The following is a 17111-nucleotide window of genomic DNA, read 5'->3' as shown; positions in this document are numbered from 1 at the left end:
AGTATAAAAACTAAATAAAATACGTAGACACACATTAAAATGTATACTACTAATATAAATTACAGGAACACTAGTTCCTCACCTAATGCAATTTTCGAAAATAGTTTTTATGCAATAGGCCACACATAACAGCAACAAAACAGTCAAATAAATATTTTGAAGATTGCAAAAAGAATTCCAGAACATATCAAATGAACTGAAAATAATATTCTGCACATTATGAACATTTTTAAACAGGGGAGAAGTCATGTTATCTCCACTCAAATAACTTTCCTTGAGTTGCATAATGATTCCAATATTGCAGAAAAACAAATAATGCAATAAAAATATGATATGCATATGAATGATCTAATAACATCCTAATTTAGGAAAATTGGGATGTTACACAGATCCAGGCCGAACAGATTTTGGGCTTTAGGGTCCATGCGAGGCCCAAGTGTTGAGCCCTCGACGGACGCCTATATAAAGTGGGGGTGCGGCACACTCATGAGATTGATCGCTTCGGCGTTGTCACCAGGGTTTGCATGTGTTGTGAATAGCCACCTCCACTCGATCGTTGACTGTGTGATCGGACCTAGCAGTCCGCCGCACGGTGTTCCTCCTGCACGCACGGATACCGTTAGAGGCGGTGCACTTGTGCCGCTCCGGCGAACCTGTACGTGGGAACCGATGACCGGCTGTTCGAGGGAGTTCGGATGAGAAGGAGACGCGCTGCCCCAACTCTTCTTCCGTTGCACGACACTGCGCGTCTAGTGGTAACGATCTATGATCCATCTCCCGTAGCATGTTCTTGGTTGTTCTGCGCGTAGGAATTTTTTAATTCGCAGTCGACGCACCCTACCATAGAATCCAACAGTGGTATCAGAGCCTCTGCTATAGGATTTGAAGTCGGATCATATGCATATTAGATATGTGGAGGCGATAGATGAGATCTGTTGTCGTTGAGGAGATCGGCTGTGTGCACGGGTGATGAGGTCAATTGCACATGGGGATCGATGTGGCTATGTTTTCTGATGATCGGAGTCGATGAGGTCGTGACACAACCTACCCCTACCGGCCGGTATCCGCCATCGGGGTTAACAGTGAAACGTAAATCCGAATCGGACTCACGATGATCGATAAAGATCGGTCAGATTGGAAAATTCAGCGTGACCGGAGCTCAGATGTGATCTGGGATTTCCGAAAACGTCGGGCGCTGCCGCACCCACGAGGGGCGCTGCCCCTTCGAACCCCGCCCGCTACCGCCATGTGTGTAGCGCCTTGTATTTCGTACACAATCGCTCAAACCGATAGAATGCGATTCTATGCGTAACTTTGTTTAGCAGGTTTGATGTGAATAGTATAGCTCATGTGTATGTGATGCATGTGTCTAAATTATACATGGCCTGCGTGCCATGTTTGTCAGCCGCCAGGAGCCAAAGTGTTGTCATTATATTGTATAACGACTTGCGTGTCGACTTGTGACTATGTAAAATTCATTACGGGATGTAGTAGTTGGATAATAGAGATCAGGTTGGTGGCTTGGTGTCCCAGCGTGACAAACAAGATGGAGTTCCCAGATGGTCATCAGAGTCAGAGCCGACCTGGAAGAACATCGATGAAGGAGCCATACTATTTCACAATATATGTTTATTTGTGATTGTCATGCTTCTTGTTTTCTATGCATGTTAGAATCGTAGAAAGATCCCTCGTTAATATCAAGCAATTTGCCATCCCCGATGTTGCACCTTCGCACATCAAGTACGTTTAGTAGTGGGCTCATAAAATTAGGGTGCTGCTAGGTGTCCTTGAACTGAAGAGTTCATGTCGGACACGGACATGCACTGCATCAGGTTAACTTGACAAGGCTATCAAAACGGTTTTGGTCCTTGTGGCAAAGAAGGTTGGGGGTCAGGGTATCAGATACCTTCCCAACTGACAGGAGTCGTATGGAGATACGATTAGCAAGGAGTTGCTTACCGGATAGGCATGTTGTCTAGCAGTGATGCTAAAGCTCACTAGTCGCATGTGCTAGTCGGATCCTGAATCACTGAGAGTTGGCGGAGGGATGCCAACTTCAGTGGGAGTATTTATATTTAAGGCTTGAATTACTCTACATAAACACATTGCTTAGTGATTGCATATTTTCTATTGTAGATCAATGGCACCACCTGCTCAACCCAACTTTGCATTGAAATCAATTCTGGAAAAGGATAAACTGAATGGAACAAACTTTACCACCTGGTATAGAAATCTGAGAATTGTTCTCAAGCACGATAAAAAGGAACATGTTCTAGAGTATCCACTTCGAGAGGAACCTGCCGATAATGCTAGTGCCACAATGATGTCTACTACGCAACCTTCTTCTTGTAGACGTTGTTGGGCCTCCAAGTGCAGAGGTTTGTATGACAATAGCAAATTTCCCTCAAGTGGATGACCTAAGGTTTATCAATCCGTGGGAGGCGTAGGATGAAGATGGTCTCTCTCAAACAACCCTGCAATCAAATAACAAAGAGTCTCTTGTGTCCCCGACACACCCAATACAATGGTAAATTGTATAGGTGCACTAGTTCGGCGAAGAGATGGTGATACAAGTGTAATATGGATGATAGATATGAGTATTTGTAATCTGAAAATATAAAAACAGCAAGGTAGCAAGCGATAAAAGTGAGCATAAACGGTATTGCAATGCTGGGAAACAAGGCCTAGGGTTCATACTTTCACTAGTGCAAGTTCTCAACAATAATAACATAATTGGATCATATAACTATCCCTCAACATGAAACAAAGAGTCACTCCAAAGTAACTAATAGCGAAGAACAAACGAAGAGATTATTGTAGGGTACGAAACCACCTCAAAGTTATCCTTTCTGATCGATCTATTCAAGAGTCCGTAGTAAAATAACACGAAGCTATTCTTTCTGTTCGATCTATCCTAGAGTTCGTACTAGAATAACACCTTAAGATACAAATCAACCAAAACCCTAATGTCACCTAGATACTCCAATGTCACCTCAAGAATCCATGGGTATGACTATACGATATGCATCACACAATCTCAGATTCATCTATTCAACCAACACAAAGAACTTCGAAGAGTGCCCCAAAGTTTCTACCGGAGAGTCAAAACGAAAACATGTGACAACCCCTATGCATAGATTCCCAAAGTCACGGAACCCGCAAGTTGACCACCAAAACATACATCAAGTGAATCAATAGAATACCTGATATGTCCATTTTGCATCATGCTTTTATATCGATATTTATTGCATTATGGGCTGTTATTACACGTTATGTCACAATACTTATGCCTATTCTCTCTTATTTTACAAGGTTTACATGAAGAGGGAGAATGCCGGCAGCTGGAATTCTGGGCTGGAAAAGGAGCAAATATTAGAGACCTATGTTGCACAACTCCAAAAGTCCTGAAACTCCACGGAAGTTATTTTTGGAATCAATAAAAAATACTGAGCGAAGAAACTACCAGAGGGGGGCCACCCACCATCCATGAGGGTGGGGGCGCGCCCTACCCCCTGGGCACGCCCCCTGCCTTGTGGGCCCCTTGGCAGGCCTCTGGTGTCCATCTTCTGCTATATGAAGTCTTTTACACTGGGAAAAATCATAAGCAAGCTTTCGGGAAGAAACTCCGCCGCCACGAGGCGGAGCCTTGGCGGAACCAATCTAGGGCTCCGGCAGAGCTGTTCTACCTGGGAAACTTCCCTCCGGGAGGGGGAAATCATCGCCATCGTCATCACCAATGATCCTCTCTAGGGGAGGGGGTCAATCTCTATCAACATCTTCGCCAACACCATCTCCTCTCAAACCCTAGTTCATCTCTTGTATCCAATCTTTGTCCCAAAACCTTAGATTGGTACCTATGGGTTGCTAGTAGTGTTGATTACTCCTTGTAGTTGATGCTAGTTGGTTTATTTGGTGGAAGATCATATGTTCAGATCCTTTATGCATATTAATACCCCTCAGATTATGAACATGAATATGATTTGTGAGTAGTTACGTTTGTTCCTGAGGACATGGGAGAAGTCTTGCTATAAGTAGTCATGTGAATTTTGTATTTGTTTGATATTTTGATGAGATCTATGTTGTCTTTCCTCTAGTGGTGTTATGTGAACATCAACTACATGACACTTCACCATTGCTTGGGCCTAGAGGAAGGCATTGGGAAGTAATAAGTAGATGATGGGTTGCTAGAGTGACAGAACCTTAAACCCTAGTTTATGAGTTGCTTCGTAAGGGGTTGATTTAGATCCATATGTTTCATGCTATGGTTAGGTTTACCTTAATACTTCTTTTGTAGTTGCGGATGCTTGCAATAGGGGCTAATCATAAGTGGGATGCTTGTCCAACAAAGGGCAGTACCCAAGCACCGGTCCACCCACATACCAAATTATCAAAGTAACGAACGTGAATCATATGAGCGTGATGAAAACTAGCTTGACGATAATTCCCATGTGTCCTCGGGAGCGCTTTTTTCTATATAAGAGTTTGTCCAGGCTTGCCCTTTGCTACAAAAAGGATTGGGCCATCTTGCTGCACTTTATTTACTTTCATTACTGCTTACCCATTACAAATTACCTTATCACAAAACTATCTGTTACCGATAATTTCAGTGCTTGCAGAGAATACCTTGCTGAAAACCGCTTATCATTTCCTTCTGCTCCTCGTTGGGTTCGACACTCTTACTTATCGAAAAGGCTACGATAGATCCCCTATACTTGTGGGTCATCAATACTCTTTTCTAGCACCGTTTCCGGGGAGTGAAGCGCCTTTGGTAGGTGGAATTTGGTAAGGAAAAATTTATATAGTGTGCTGAAATTTACTGTCACTTGTTACTATGGAACATAATCCTTTGAGGGGCTTGTTCGAGGTATCTTCACCCCGACCAGTAGAACAATGAGTTGCTCCTCAACCTACTGAACCTACTGAAAATGTTTACTTTGAAATTCCTTCGGGTATGATAGAGGAACTGCTAGCTAATCCTTTCACAGGTGATGGAACATTACATCCCGAAATGCACCTAATCTATGTGGATGAAGTTTGTTGATTATTTAAGCTTGCAGGTATGCCCGAGGATGTTATCAAGAAGAAGGTCTTCCATTTATATTTGAAGGGAAAGGCATTGACATGGTTTAGGCTATGTGATGATATGGGATCATGGAACTACAACCGATTGAAATTGGAATTTCATTAGAAGTTTTATCCTATGCATCTTGTTCATCGTGATCGTAATTATATATATAATTTTTGGCCTCGCGAATGAGAAAGCATCGCTCAAGCTTGCGGGAGGCTTAAGTCAATGTTATATTCATGCCCCAATCATGAGCTCTCAAGAGAAATTATTATTCAAAAAATTTATGCTCGGCTTTCTCTCAATAATCGCTCCATGCTCGATACTTCTTGTACTGGTTCTTTTATGATGAAGACTATTGAATTCAAATGGGATTTATTGGAAAGAATTAAATGCAACTCTGAAGATTGGGACCTCGACGAAGGTAAGGAGTCAGGTATAACACCTAAGTTTGATTGTGTTAAATCTTTTATGGATACCGATGTTTTCCGTGAATTTAGCACTAAATATGGACTTGACTCTGACATAGTAGCTTCTTTTTGTGAATCCTTTGCTACTCATGTTGATCTCCCTAAGGAGAAGTGGTTTAAATATAATCCTCCCATTGAAGTAAAAGTAGTTGGACCTATTAAACTTGAAGAAAAGACTATCACTTATAATGATTTGTCGTTCCTACTGCTTACATTGAGAAACCACCTGTCCCTGTTAGAATAAAGGATCATGCTAAAGCTTCAACTGTGGTCAACAAAAGTAATATTAGGACACCCAAACCCCCTGAGCAAATTAAAGTTGGACCTAGTATTTCTATGGTTAAAGATCTTTGGGCTGATAATATTGACGGGCATGTTATTTACTTCAGTAATGAAGCTGCTAGAATTGCTAGACCTGATACTAAAATAAACAAAGACCTGTTGTAGGCATGCCTGTTATTTCTGTTAAGATAGGAGATCATTGTTATCATGATTATGTGATATGGGTGCTAGTGCAAGTGCAATACCTCATTCCTTATACAAAGAAATTATGCATGATATTGCACCTGCTGAGTTAGAGGAAATTGATGTTACAATTAAGCTTGCCAATAGAGACACTATTTCACCAGTTGGGATTGTTAGAGATGTTGAAGTCTTGTGTGGGAAAGTTAAATATCCTGCTGATTTTCTTGTTCTTGGTTCCCCACAAGATGACTTCTGTCCCATTATATTTGGTAGACCCTTCTTGAATAATGTTAATGCTAGGATAGACTGCAAAAAGGATGTTGTTACTATTGGTTTGGGGGATATGTCTCATGAGTTTAATTTTGCTAAATTTTGTAGACAACCCCATGATAAAGAATTACCTAGTAAAGATGAAATTATTGGTCTTGCTTCTATTGCCGTGCCTCCTAATGATCCGTTAGAACAATATTTGCTAGATCATGAAAATGATATGTTTATGAATGAAAGAAGAGAAATAGATGAAGTATTCTTTAAACAGGGACCTATTTTGAAACACAACTTGCCTGTTGAAATCCTAGGGGATCCTCCTCCACCCAAGGGTGATCCCGTGTTTGAGCTTAAACTGTTACCTAATACTCTTAAATATGCTTATCTTGATGAGAAAAATATATATCCTGTTATTATTAGTGCTAACCTTCCAGAGCATGAAGAAAAGAGATTATTGAAAACTCTGAAGAAGCATTGTGCTGCTATTGGATATACTCTTGATGATCTTAAGGGCATTAGTCCCACTCTATGCCAACACAAAATAAAATTGGAGAAAGATGCTAAACCGGTTGTTGATCACCAACGACGGTTAAATCCTAAGATGAAAGAAGTGGTAAGAAAAGAAATACTAAAGCTTCTGGAGGCAGGTATAATTTATCCCATTGCTGATAGTCAGTGGGTAAGTCTTGTCCATTGTGTCCCTAAGAAGGGAGGTATTACTATTGTTCCTAATGATAAAGATGAATTGATCCCACAAAGAATTATTACAGGTTATAGAATGGTAATTGATTTCCGCTAATTAAATAAAGCTACTAAAAAAGATCATTACCCTTTACCTTTTATTGATCAAATGCTAGAAAGATTATCCAAACATACACATTTTTGCTTTCTAGATGGTTATTTTGGTTTCTCTCAAATACCTGTGTAAAAAGAGGATCAAGAAAAGACCACTTTTACTTGCCCTTTCGGTACCTTTGCTTATAGACGTGTGCCTTTTGGTTTATGTAACGCACCTGCTACCTTTTAAAGATGCATGATGGCTATATTCTCTGATTTTTGTGAAAAGATTGTTGTGGTTTTCATGGATGATTTCTCCGTATATGGAACTTATTTTGATGATTGCTTGAGCAACCTTGATCGAGTTTTGCAGAGATGTGAAGAAACTGACCTTGTCTTGAATTGGGAGAAGTGTCACTTTATGGTTAATGAAGGTATTGTCTTGGGGATAAAATTTCTGAAAGAGGTATTGAAGTTGATAAAGCTAAAGTTGATGCTATTGAAAAGATGCCGTGTCCCAAGGACATTAAAGGTATAAGAAGTTTCCTTGGCCATGCCGGTTTTTATAGGAGGTTCATTAAGGACTTCTCTAAAATCTCCAGGCCTCTGACTAATCTCTTACAAAAAGATATTCCTTTTATCTTTGATGATGATTGTGTAGAAGCATTTGAAATACTTAAGAAAGCTTTGACTTCTGCACCCATTGTTCAGCCACCTGATTGGAATTTATCCTTTGCAATTATGTGTGATGCTAGTGATTATGTTGTAGGTGCTGTTCTAGGACAAAGAGTTGATAAGAAATTAAATGTTATCCAATATGCTAGTAAAACTCTAGACAATGCCCAGAGAAATTATGCTACTACTGAAAAAGAATATTTAGCAGTTGTATTTGCTTGTGATAAGTTCACATCTTATATTGTTGATTCTAAAGTAACTGTTCACACTGATCATGCTACTATTAAATACCTTATGGAAAAGAAAGATGCTAAACCTAGACTTATCAGATGGGTTCTCTTGCTACAAGAATTTGGTTTGCATATTATTGATAGAAAGGGAGCTGAGAACCCCGTTGCAGACAACTTGTCTAGGTTAGAGAATGTTCTTGATGACCCACTACCTATTGATGATAGCTTCCCTGATGAACAATTAGCTATCATAAATGCCTCTCGTACTGCTCCATGGTATGCTGATTATGCTAATTACATTGTTGCTAAATTTATACCACCTAGTTTCACATACCAGCAAAAGAAAAAGTTTTTCTATGATTTAAGACATTACTTCTGGGATGACCCACACCTTTATAAAGACGGAGTAGATGGTGTTATTAGACGTTGTGTACTTGAGCATGAATAGGAACAAATCCTACGCAAGTGTCACTCCGAGGCTTATGGAGGACACCACGCTGGAGATAGAACTGCACATAAGGTATTGCAATCCGGTTTTTATTGGTCTACTCTCTTCAAAGATGCCCGTAAGTTTGCCTTGTCTTGTGATGAATGTCAAAGAATTGGTAATATTAGTAGACGTTAAGAAATGCCTATGAGTTATTCACTCGTTATTGAACCATTTGATGTTTGGGGCTTTGATTATATGGGACCGTTTCCTTCCTCTAATGGGTATACACATATTTTAGTTGCTGTTGATTACATTACTAAGTGGGTAGAGGCTATTCCAACTAGTAGTGTTGATCATAACACCTCTATTAAGATGCTTAAAGAAGTTATTTTTCCGAGGTTTGAAGTCCCTAGATATTTAATGACTGATGGTGGTTCACATTTTATTCATGGTGCTTTTCGTAAAATGCTTGGTAAGTATGATGTTAATCATAGAATTGCATCTCCGTATCACCCGCAGTCTAGTGGTCAAGTAGAATTGAGTAATAGAGAGCTCAAATTAATTTTGCAAAAGACTGTTAATAGATATAGAAAGAATTGGTCCAAGAACCTTGATGATGCTTTATGGGCCTATAGAACTTCATATAAAAATCCTATGGGTATGTCTCCGTATAAAATGGTTTATGGAAAAGCTTGTCACTTACCTCTCGAACTAGAACATAAGGCATATTGGGCCATTAAAGAGCTCAGTTATGATTCAAACTTGCCGGTGAGAAGAGGCTATTTGACATTAGCTCACTTGATGAATAGAGAACTCAAGCCTATGAGAATGCCAAACTATTTAAAGAAAAAGTTAAAAGATGGCATGACAAAAGGATACAAAAGCGTGAGTTCAATGTAGGTGATTATGTGTTGCTATTCAACTCTCGTTTCAGATTTTTTGCAGGAAAACTTCTCTCCAAATGGGAAGGTCCTTACGTTATCGAGGAGGTCTATCGTTCCGGTGCCATAAAAATCAACAACTTCGAAGGCACAAATCCGAAGGTGGTGAACGGTCAAAGAATCAAACATTATATCTTAGGTAATCCTATAAATGTTGAAACTAATGTTATTGAAACCGTAACCCCGGAGGAATACATAAGGGACACTTTCCAGAACGTTTCAGACTCTGAAAAGGAATAGGTATGTGGTACGGTAAGTAAACCGACTCCAAAATAGTTCTAATGACAATTTTTCTCCGTTTTGGAATATTTAAGAAAATAGGAAAATAAGAAGTAGTCCGGGAAGGACACGAGGCGTCCACGAGGGTGGAGGGCACGCCCCCTGCCTCGTGGGCACCTCGTGTGCCCTCCGGACTCCGTTTTCTTGCACGATACTTCTTTTGGTCGGTAAAAATTCATTATGTAATCTCCCGAAGGTTTTGACCACCGTATCATGCAATTATCCTCTGTTTTTGTTTCGAGTTGTTTTTCTGACAGATCTAGATTGCCATGACGTCTCCAAGTGCCCCCAAGGACAAGTTCTTCGAGAAGGTCATCAACCCCTACCTCGCGGAAGTGCCGCAACATCCTCAAACCATTGAGATGCATGAGGGGGTGCTGCACATCCGCGATGTTGAGGGACCAAGGAGGACCGGAAGCGTGGAGACAAGGCTTGAAGCAATGGAGCAACAAGTTTTCAAGTGTCAGGAGATGGTGGAGCATGGACTCGACACCAATCACATAATGATCACGGAGTTCACCAACAACCACAAGCTGGACGCCAAGGACATTGGGGAGGCCATCTTCAAGCTTCATGAGAAAATCGAGCACCTCCAAGCCCAGATCTATGACCCGCAAAACCAAAACCGTGAGTATGAATATAGATTCAAGAGGATGAGTTTGGCTGCGGATTTAAGGATCTGGGAGACTCGATCATCCTTCTATGATGGTGAGCCTATGCCTTGGAAGATGGACGACAAGCCTACATCATCAACAACCCCATCACCACCACTTCCGAGGAAGGAGACATAATCACATGGGTATGGGCACTCCCCTTGGCAACTGCCAAGCTTGGGGGAGGTGCCCCGGTATCGTATCACCATCACACTCCTATCTTTACCGTTTTTCTTAGTTTGATCCTTTTGGTAATATCTTGATCTAGTGGAATAAAGTTTTAGTATGATTTAGTTTTGAGTTTTGCTTTATGATCCTTCTATGTAATCGAGTTCATGAGCTATATATATTAAAGATTAGTGTTGAGTCAAGGGCTTGATTATCTTGGTATGATCTTGAGAGAAAAGAGAAAGAATAAAAAGAAGTAAAGAGATCATATTGATCTTATGGAGAGTAATGACTTCACATATAAAGAGTATGATGAATAAAAGTTGTTGAGAGTTGACAAACGTTTTGGTCAACGTTGGAATTAATAGGAAGTAATAAAGAAAGAGAGGTTTTCACATATAAATATACTATCTTGGGCATCTTTTATGATTGTGAGCACTCATTAAAATATGGCATGCTAAAGAGTTGATGTTGGACAAGGAAGACAACGTAATGGGTTATGTTTTCTTATATCCAAAATAAAGTATATTGTATGTTGAGCTTGCCTTTCCCTCTCATGCTAGCAAAATTCTTTGCACCAAGTAGAGATACTACTTGTGCTTCCGAATACCCTTAAACCCAGTTTTGCCATGAGAGTCCACCATATCTACCTATGGATTGAGTAAGATCCTTCAAGTAAGTTGTCATGTTGCATGCAATAAAAATTGCTCTCTAAATATGTATGATTTATTAGTGTGGAGAAAATAAACTTTATACGATCTTGTGATATGGAAGCAATAAAAGCGACGGACTGCATAATAATGGTCCATATCACAAGTGGCAATATAAAGTGACGTTCTTTTGCATTAAGATTTCGTGCATCCAACCTTAAAAGCACATGACAACCTCTGTTTCCTCTGCGAAGGGCCTATCTTTTACTTTTGTCTTTTACCTTATACAAGAGTCATGGTGATCTTCACCTTTCCATTTTACATTTTATCCTTTGGCAACCACCTTGTGTTGGAAAGATCCTGATATTGTCGGAGTAAATGGCCACGGGTAGCTTAACCGACTACCCCTGGCTCTTCAAAAATTATCAGGCCATTCGAGCCTTCAAACATTCAAAACATTTGGGCTGCCTTCCCCCAGCCGGCTACCCCAGGAGCCGACTCTCGGGAGGCGACCCAGCCTCAGAAACCTCCCCCAAGATAACTACGAGATGGCCGACTCCAGGAAGCCGGCCATGGAGAACGCCGACTCCCCAGAGTCGGCCATGAAGAGCGCCGACTCCAAGAAGCCGGCCAAGAGCGCACCCACCGAAACCACGCCCACATAACGGTGACAAGATGGGGTGTGGCTACAGTGCGGCCCACTACCCCCGAATCCCGAGGCAGGCATGGCCACAGGACGCCGTACGGGTCGGCCATCTCCCGTCCGGCTCGGCACTGTAGCCATGCCGGCCTCAACGTCATCCATGACAGACGCCAATACGGCCCACGGGCGGCGGGCCCCTTCGGCCAGAGAGAGGCACGAAGGCGGCCTGGCCTCCCCCCAGTCGGCCAGGGGCGTAGCCGGCCCCCAAAAGCCGGCTACCCCCCTCCCTCGAAACATGTGCCACATTAAGGAGACAAGACGAGGTAAGGCTACAGTGAGAGCCCTCGAGGCGGCACACTGTAGCCACGCTTATCTCGACAAAGCCCTCATCATCAAGGGCGAGGCTATAGTAAACAGCCGCCGACAAGACCCCCAGGCGGTGGGGCCGGCCTGTCGACCAAGAGGCCGGCAGCCGGCGGGACCCACCAGTCGGCGGGCCCCAATGGCCGGCGGAGAAGCCGGCGAGCACAGACACTGATGACTGGGACCCGCGCCCAACCGGATTACAATTGTACCCCCGGGGGGTAGGCCTATATAAACCCCCCGGGGCACCCATGCAAAGGGTTGGCTTCTTAAAGTTACACACACCATATAGAGAGGGAAGTGAGAGCTAGCCTTGCTCTTCTTCTTCCTTGAACCATACAGCTCAAGGAGCATTTGTAGCTACTCGTTCTGATCTAGTGATCATGCGGAGGCCCCGCAGAGCAGGACTAGGGGTGTTATCTCCACGGAGAGCCCCGAACCTGGGTAAGATCCGCCGGCGTGCATGTCTTCGCCTCATCCCGTTTCCAGGCACCGGCGATGTCTTACTGGCTCCCACAATGATAAGCCACCCGTTGGCATATATCGCACCTACCACCCGACATTTGGCGCCCACCGTGGGGCTAGGTGCACCGTCGTCCGGAGACCTGTTCTGGACGGGAACCCTTTTCCTCCCCCGCGAGCGCAGCCAGCCTGCTGCGCCCGATGGCGTTTGCCCCGACGCGCTGCAAGGCGTCAACTACGCCTGCGCGACGAGCCGCCTCGCCGATCTGCTCGGCGAGGCTCGCATCTCCGATGAGCCCACGTCCGACGCGGGCACGGACTACCCCGAGAGCCGCCTCGTCAGCCTCCTCGACCAACTTCACGTCTCCAGCGAGCCTGCTACAGACTTGGAGTCGGTCGGCTCCACCGACCCGATGCTCGTCGATTCCAACACGGCATCGCTCGACGCATACCCCTCCGACGTGGTGGTCTTCGACGACCCTCTCCCTCGGGCTAACAGCGGCAGCAGCGCCGTCACCGAAGTGTTGGTCATCAGCCACGTTGCCAACTCGGGCGAGAACGCCCACGACGCCCTGCAAGCAGCGATGCACGACTTATCCGTCCCCATCCCGGCCGACGCCGACGCCGAGACCTTGGAGGCACGCCGCCTCGCCCTCATCACGGAAGGCCAGAAGATAGCCTCCATGAGACGCCTCACCGAGGCCCACTAGCGCGAAGTCGACCGCGCCGCCTTCGGTACGCCGCCGTGTAGCGGGCCAAGCCGAGCCGGCTTCGTCCAGAAGCGCGGCGGGGCTATCGCCAGCATGCTGGGGGCAGATCGCCCCGTCTACGCCACCCCGCTCGAGAATCTACGAGCCGCTCAGGCGGCCGCTGAAGAGCTGAATGGGCTGGGAGCCGATGAGCTCCCCTACATGACAAGGCGGATCCAGTAGCTGATCGACGCGGCCGCAGAACGGCACGAAGCCGGTGCCCACGCTGATAGTCATCCCCCGCGCCGGGAGCACGCGGCAACGTCCTGATCGCCGACTGCGAGCGGCGCCCACGGGAGGAAAGACAAGGAGCCGGCTGCTAGCCGTAGCCGGACTCGTATCACCATCGAGCGCGACGCGGAAGGCCGCCCTCGAGCGGTGGAGCACCAAGGAAATCCGCCTCCTCCCCCGCCTTGAAGGGAGAGACGTCCCACCCCGCCGCCTGTCACGCATCCGACTCTTGGTGACCGACTAGGCCGCCGCGAAGGAGTCGGCGAGAACGACGCCCGCCACCGGATCGACCGCCTAGCCCGATCCCTGGCGCTAGAAGAAGAAGATGATGTCGGCCCGCCGTGCTTTGGCCCCCGCATCCGCGACGAGCCCTTCCCCAAAGGGTTCTCGCTCCCCAGAGACACGCCCAAGTACAACGGCTCTGTGAAGCCGGAAGATTGGCTCATCGACTACTCCACTGCTGTCAGCATAGCCAACGGCAATCGGCACGTGGCCGTGAAGTACGTCCCCCTCATGCTGCAAGGCACGGCGCGCACCTGGCTCAATAGCCTCAAGCCCTACAGCATCAACAGCTAGCTGGACTTCACGGAAGTCTTTGTCTGCAACTTCACCAGCACGTACAAGCGGCCTCCCAAGCCTCGCCAGCTCTCCCTATGCGTCCAATGGCCGAACGAGTCGACCCGCGACTACCTCACGCGGTGGGCCGAGCTCCGCAACTCCTGCGAGGGGGTGCACGAGGTTCAGGCCATCGAGTACTTCACCGCCGGGTGCCGAGAGGGCACCCTCCTCAAGCACCGATTCCTCTGCGACGAGCCGGCTACCCTCGACGAACTGCTGATCATCGCGGACAAGTACGCCACGGCCGACTCCTCGATGAAGACCGAGCTTCGAGTGGACGCCTCCGGGAAGGTGGTCGCCCCGGCTCCCAAGACGCCGGCTGGCGACTCCAATCGGCGCCCCTACCAGAACGACCACAAGCGCAAGGCCCCCATGCCGCCTTCCACCAGTCGGCAGGTGGCCATAGTTGAAGATGAGCAACCCGAAGAAGGCCCGCTCCCAAGAAGAAGGGTGGCAGGCCAGCTTGGCAGCCGGCTTTCTCCTATGAGCAGACTCTTGACGCCCCCTGCAAGTTCCACAGCGGCGAAAAGCCGTCCAACCACACGACCCGAAAGTGCCACTGGCTCACGAGAATCTCCAAGGGCGAGGGGCTAGTGCCGCCTCCGCCTCCCGGCCCGCCGCCTCCAGCCCCCCAGCAGCCGGCGGCTCGGCCAGCAGTCGGAGCCATTCAAGATGAGTTCCCTGAAGAGCACGCCGCCTACGTCGTCTTCACAAGCCAAGTTGAAGACAAGCGTAGTCGGCGCCGTCAGCATCAAGAGGTCAATGTAGTCGCCTCTAGCGCTCCCGAGTTCATGCACTGGTCTGAGAAGCCCATCAACTGGAGCCAGGCCGACCACCCAGAGGTGATGCCATCCCCTGGCTCCTATGCACTAGTCTTGGATGTCACCCTCGCGACGGAGAGGCGAGCTGCCCGATTCTCCCATGTCCTGATCGATGGCGGAAGCAGTATCAATATACTGTACCGCGATACCATGGAGAAGTTGAACATCAAGGCGAAGCAGCTCAGGCCAAGCCGGACCGTGTTCCATGGCATCGTGCCCGGCTTGTCTTGTTCCCCAATCGGCAAGATCAAGATGGATGTTCTCTTCGGAGACAAGGATCATTTTCGCCGAGAAGCGATCTGGTTTGAGGTAGTAGATCTGGAGAGCCCCTACCATGCTTTGCTTGGCCGACCTGCTTTGGCCAAGTTCATGGTTGTGCCGCACTACGCCTACCTGAAGATGAAGATGCCGAGCTCAAAGGGGATCATCACCGTAGCCGGCGACTACAAGAAGTCCATCGAGTGCGCCATGGCCAGCAGTCGGCTGGCCGAGTCCCTCGTAGTGGCAGAAGAGAAGAAGATGCTAGAGCGGGTTGTGGCCATGGCTGGCAAGCAGCCGGCTTTGTCCCCCAACCCCAAAGACTATGATGTGCAGGGCTCCTTCCAGCCGGCCAAGGAGACGAAGAAGATACCTCTGGACCCGGAGAACCGGGAAAGGTTTGTTGTCATTGGGGCAAACCTGGACAGTAAATAGGAAGGCAAGCTCGTCGACTTCCTCCGTGAGAATCGAGATGTCTTCGCATGGTCCCCAAAGGACATGCCAGGCGTCCCGAAGTATTTCGCCGAGCACAAATTGCACGTCCGAGCCGACGCGAAGCCGGTCAAGCAGCCCCTCCGCCGACTGTCTGAAGAGAAGCGAAGAATCGTAGGAGAAGAGATAGCCAGGCTCCTCGCAGCTGGCTTTATTATGGAAGTATTTTTTCCAGAGTGGCTTGCCAACCCAGTCTTGGTTCTGAAAAAGAATAACAAGTGGCGTATGTGTATAGACTACACCAGCCTCAACAAGGCCTGCCCCAAGGATCCGTTTGCTTTGCCACGGATTGACCAAGTGATAGACTCCACAGCCGGATGCGAGCTGTTGAGTTTTTTGGATGCCTACTCAGGGTACCATCAAATCAAGTTGGACCCAGCAGACCGACTGAAGACTGCCTTCATCACGCCATTTGGAGCTTTCTGTTACCTGACTATGACATTCGGCCTCAGGAATGCCGGTGCCACTTTTCAGCGTTGCATGCAGAAATGCCTCCTCAAGCAACTCGGCAGAAATGCCCACGTCTACGTAGACGACATTGCGGTGAAGACAGAGAAGTGCGGCACCCTACTGGAGGACCTCAAAGAAACATTCGCCAACTTGCGCCGATTCCAAATCAAGCTCAACCCCGAGAAATGCGTGTTCGGAGTACCAGCCCGCCAGCTGCTAGCCTTTCTGGTCTCCGAACGCGGCATCGAGTGCAACCCTGTGAAGATCAAGGCCATCGAGAGGATGGAGATTCCCACCAAATTGCGAGATGTGCAGAAGTTCACCGGGTGCTTGGCCTCCCTAAACCGCTTTATCAGCCGGCTAGGAGAGAAGGCTCTCCCCCTGTACCGACTCATGAAGAAGTCCACTCACTTCGAGTGGAATGACCAAGCCGACCAAGCCTTCCATGAGCTGAAGAGGATGCTGACCACTCCACCTGTCCTGGCGGCACCGACTGAGAAGGAGCCCATGCTCCTTTACATTGCTACGACCAGCCGAGTGGTCAGTATAGTTGTTGTGGTCCAACGCCCGGAAGAAGGCCGAGCCCAGCTAGTTCAAAGGCCGGTGTATTATCTAAGCGAAGTACTATCCAGCACAAAGCAAAACTACCCGCATTACCAGAAGATGTGCTATGGGGTGTACTTCGCCGCCAAGAAGCTGAAGCCCTATTTCCAAGAGCATCCCATCACGGTCGTATGCACCGCCCCGCTTGCCGAGATCATAGGCAGCCGGGATGCATCCGGCCGGGTGGCTAAGTGGGCCATTGCATTGGCACCATACACAATCTTCTACCAACCCCGCACCGCCATCAAGTCCCAAGCATTGGCCGACTTCCTCGTCGACTGGGCCGAGACCCAGTACCTACCGCCGGCTCCCGACTCTACCCATTGGCGGATGCACTTCGACGGGTCCAAG

The sequence above is a fragment of the Aegilops tauschii genome, chromosome 2, assembly GCF_002575655.3.
Source record: "Aegilops tauschii subsp. strangulata cultivar AL8/78 chromosome 2, Aet v6.0, whole genome shotgun sequence".
Classification (NCBI taxonomy): Eukaryota; Viridiplantae; Streptophyta; class Magnoliopsida; order Poales; family Poaceae; genus Aegilops; species Aegilops tauschii.
Note: the sequence above shows the minus strand (reverse complement) of the source record.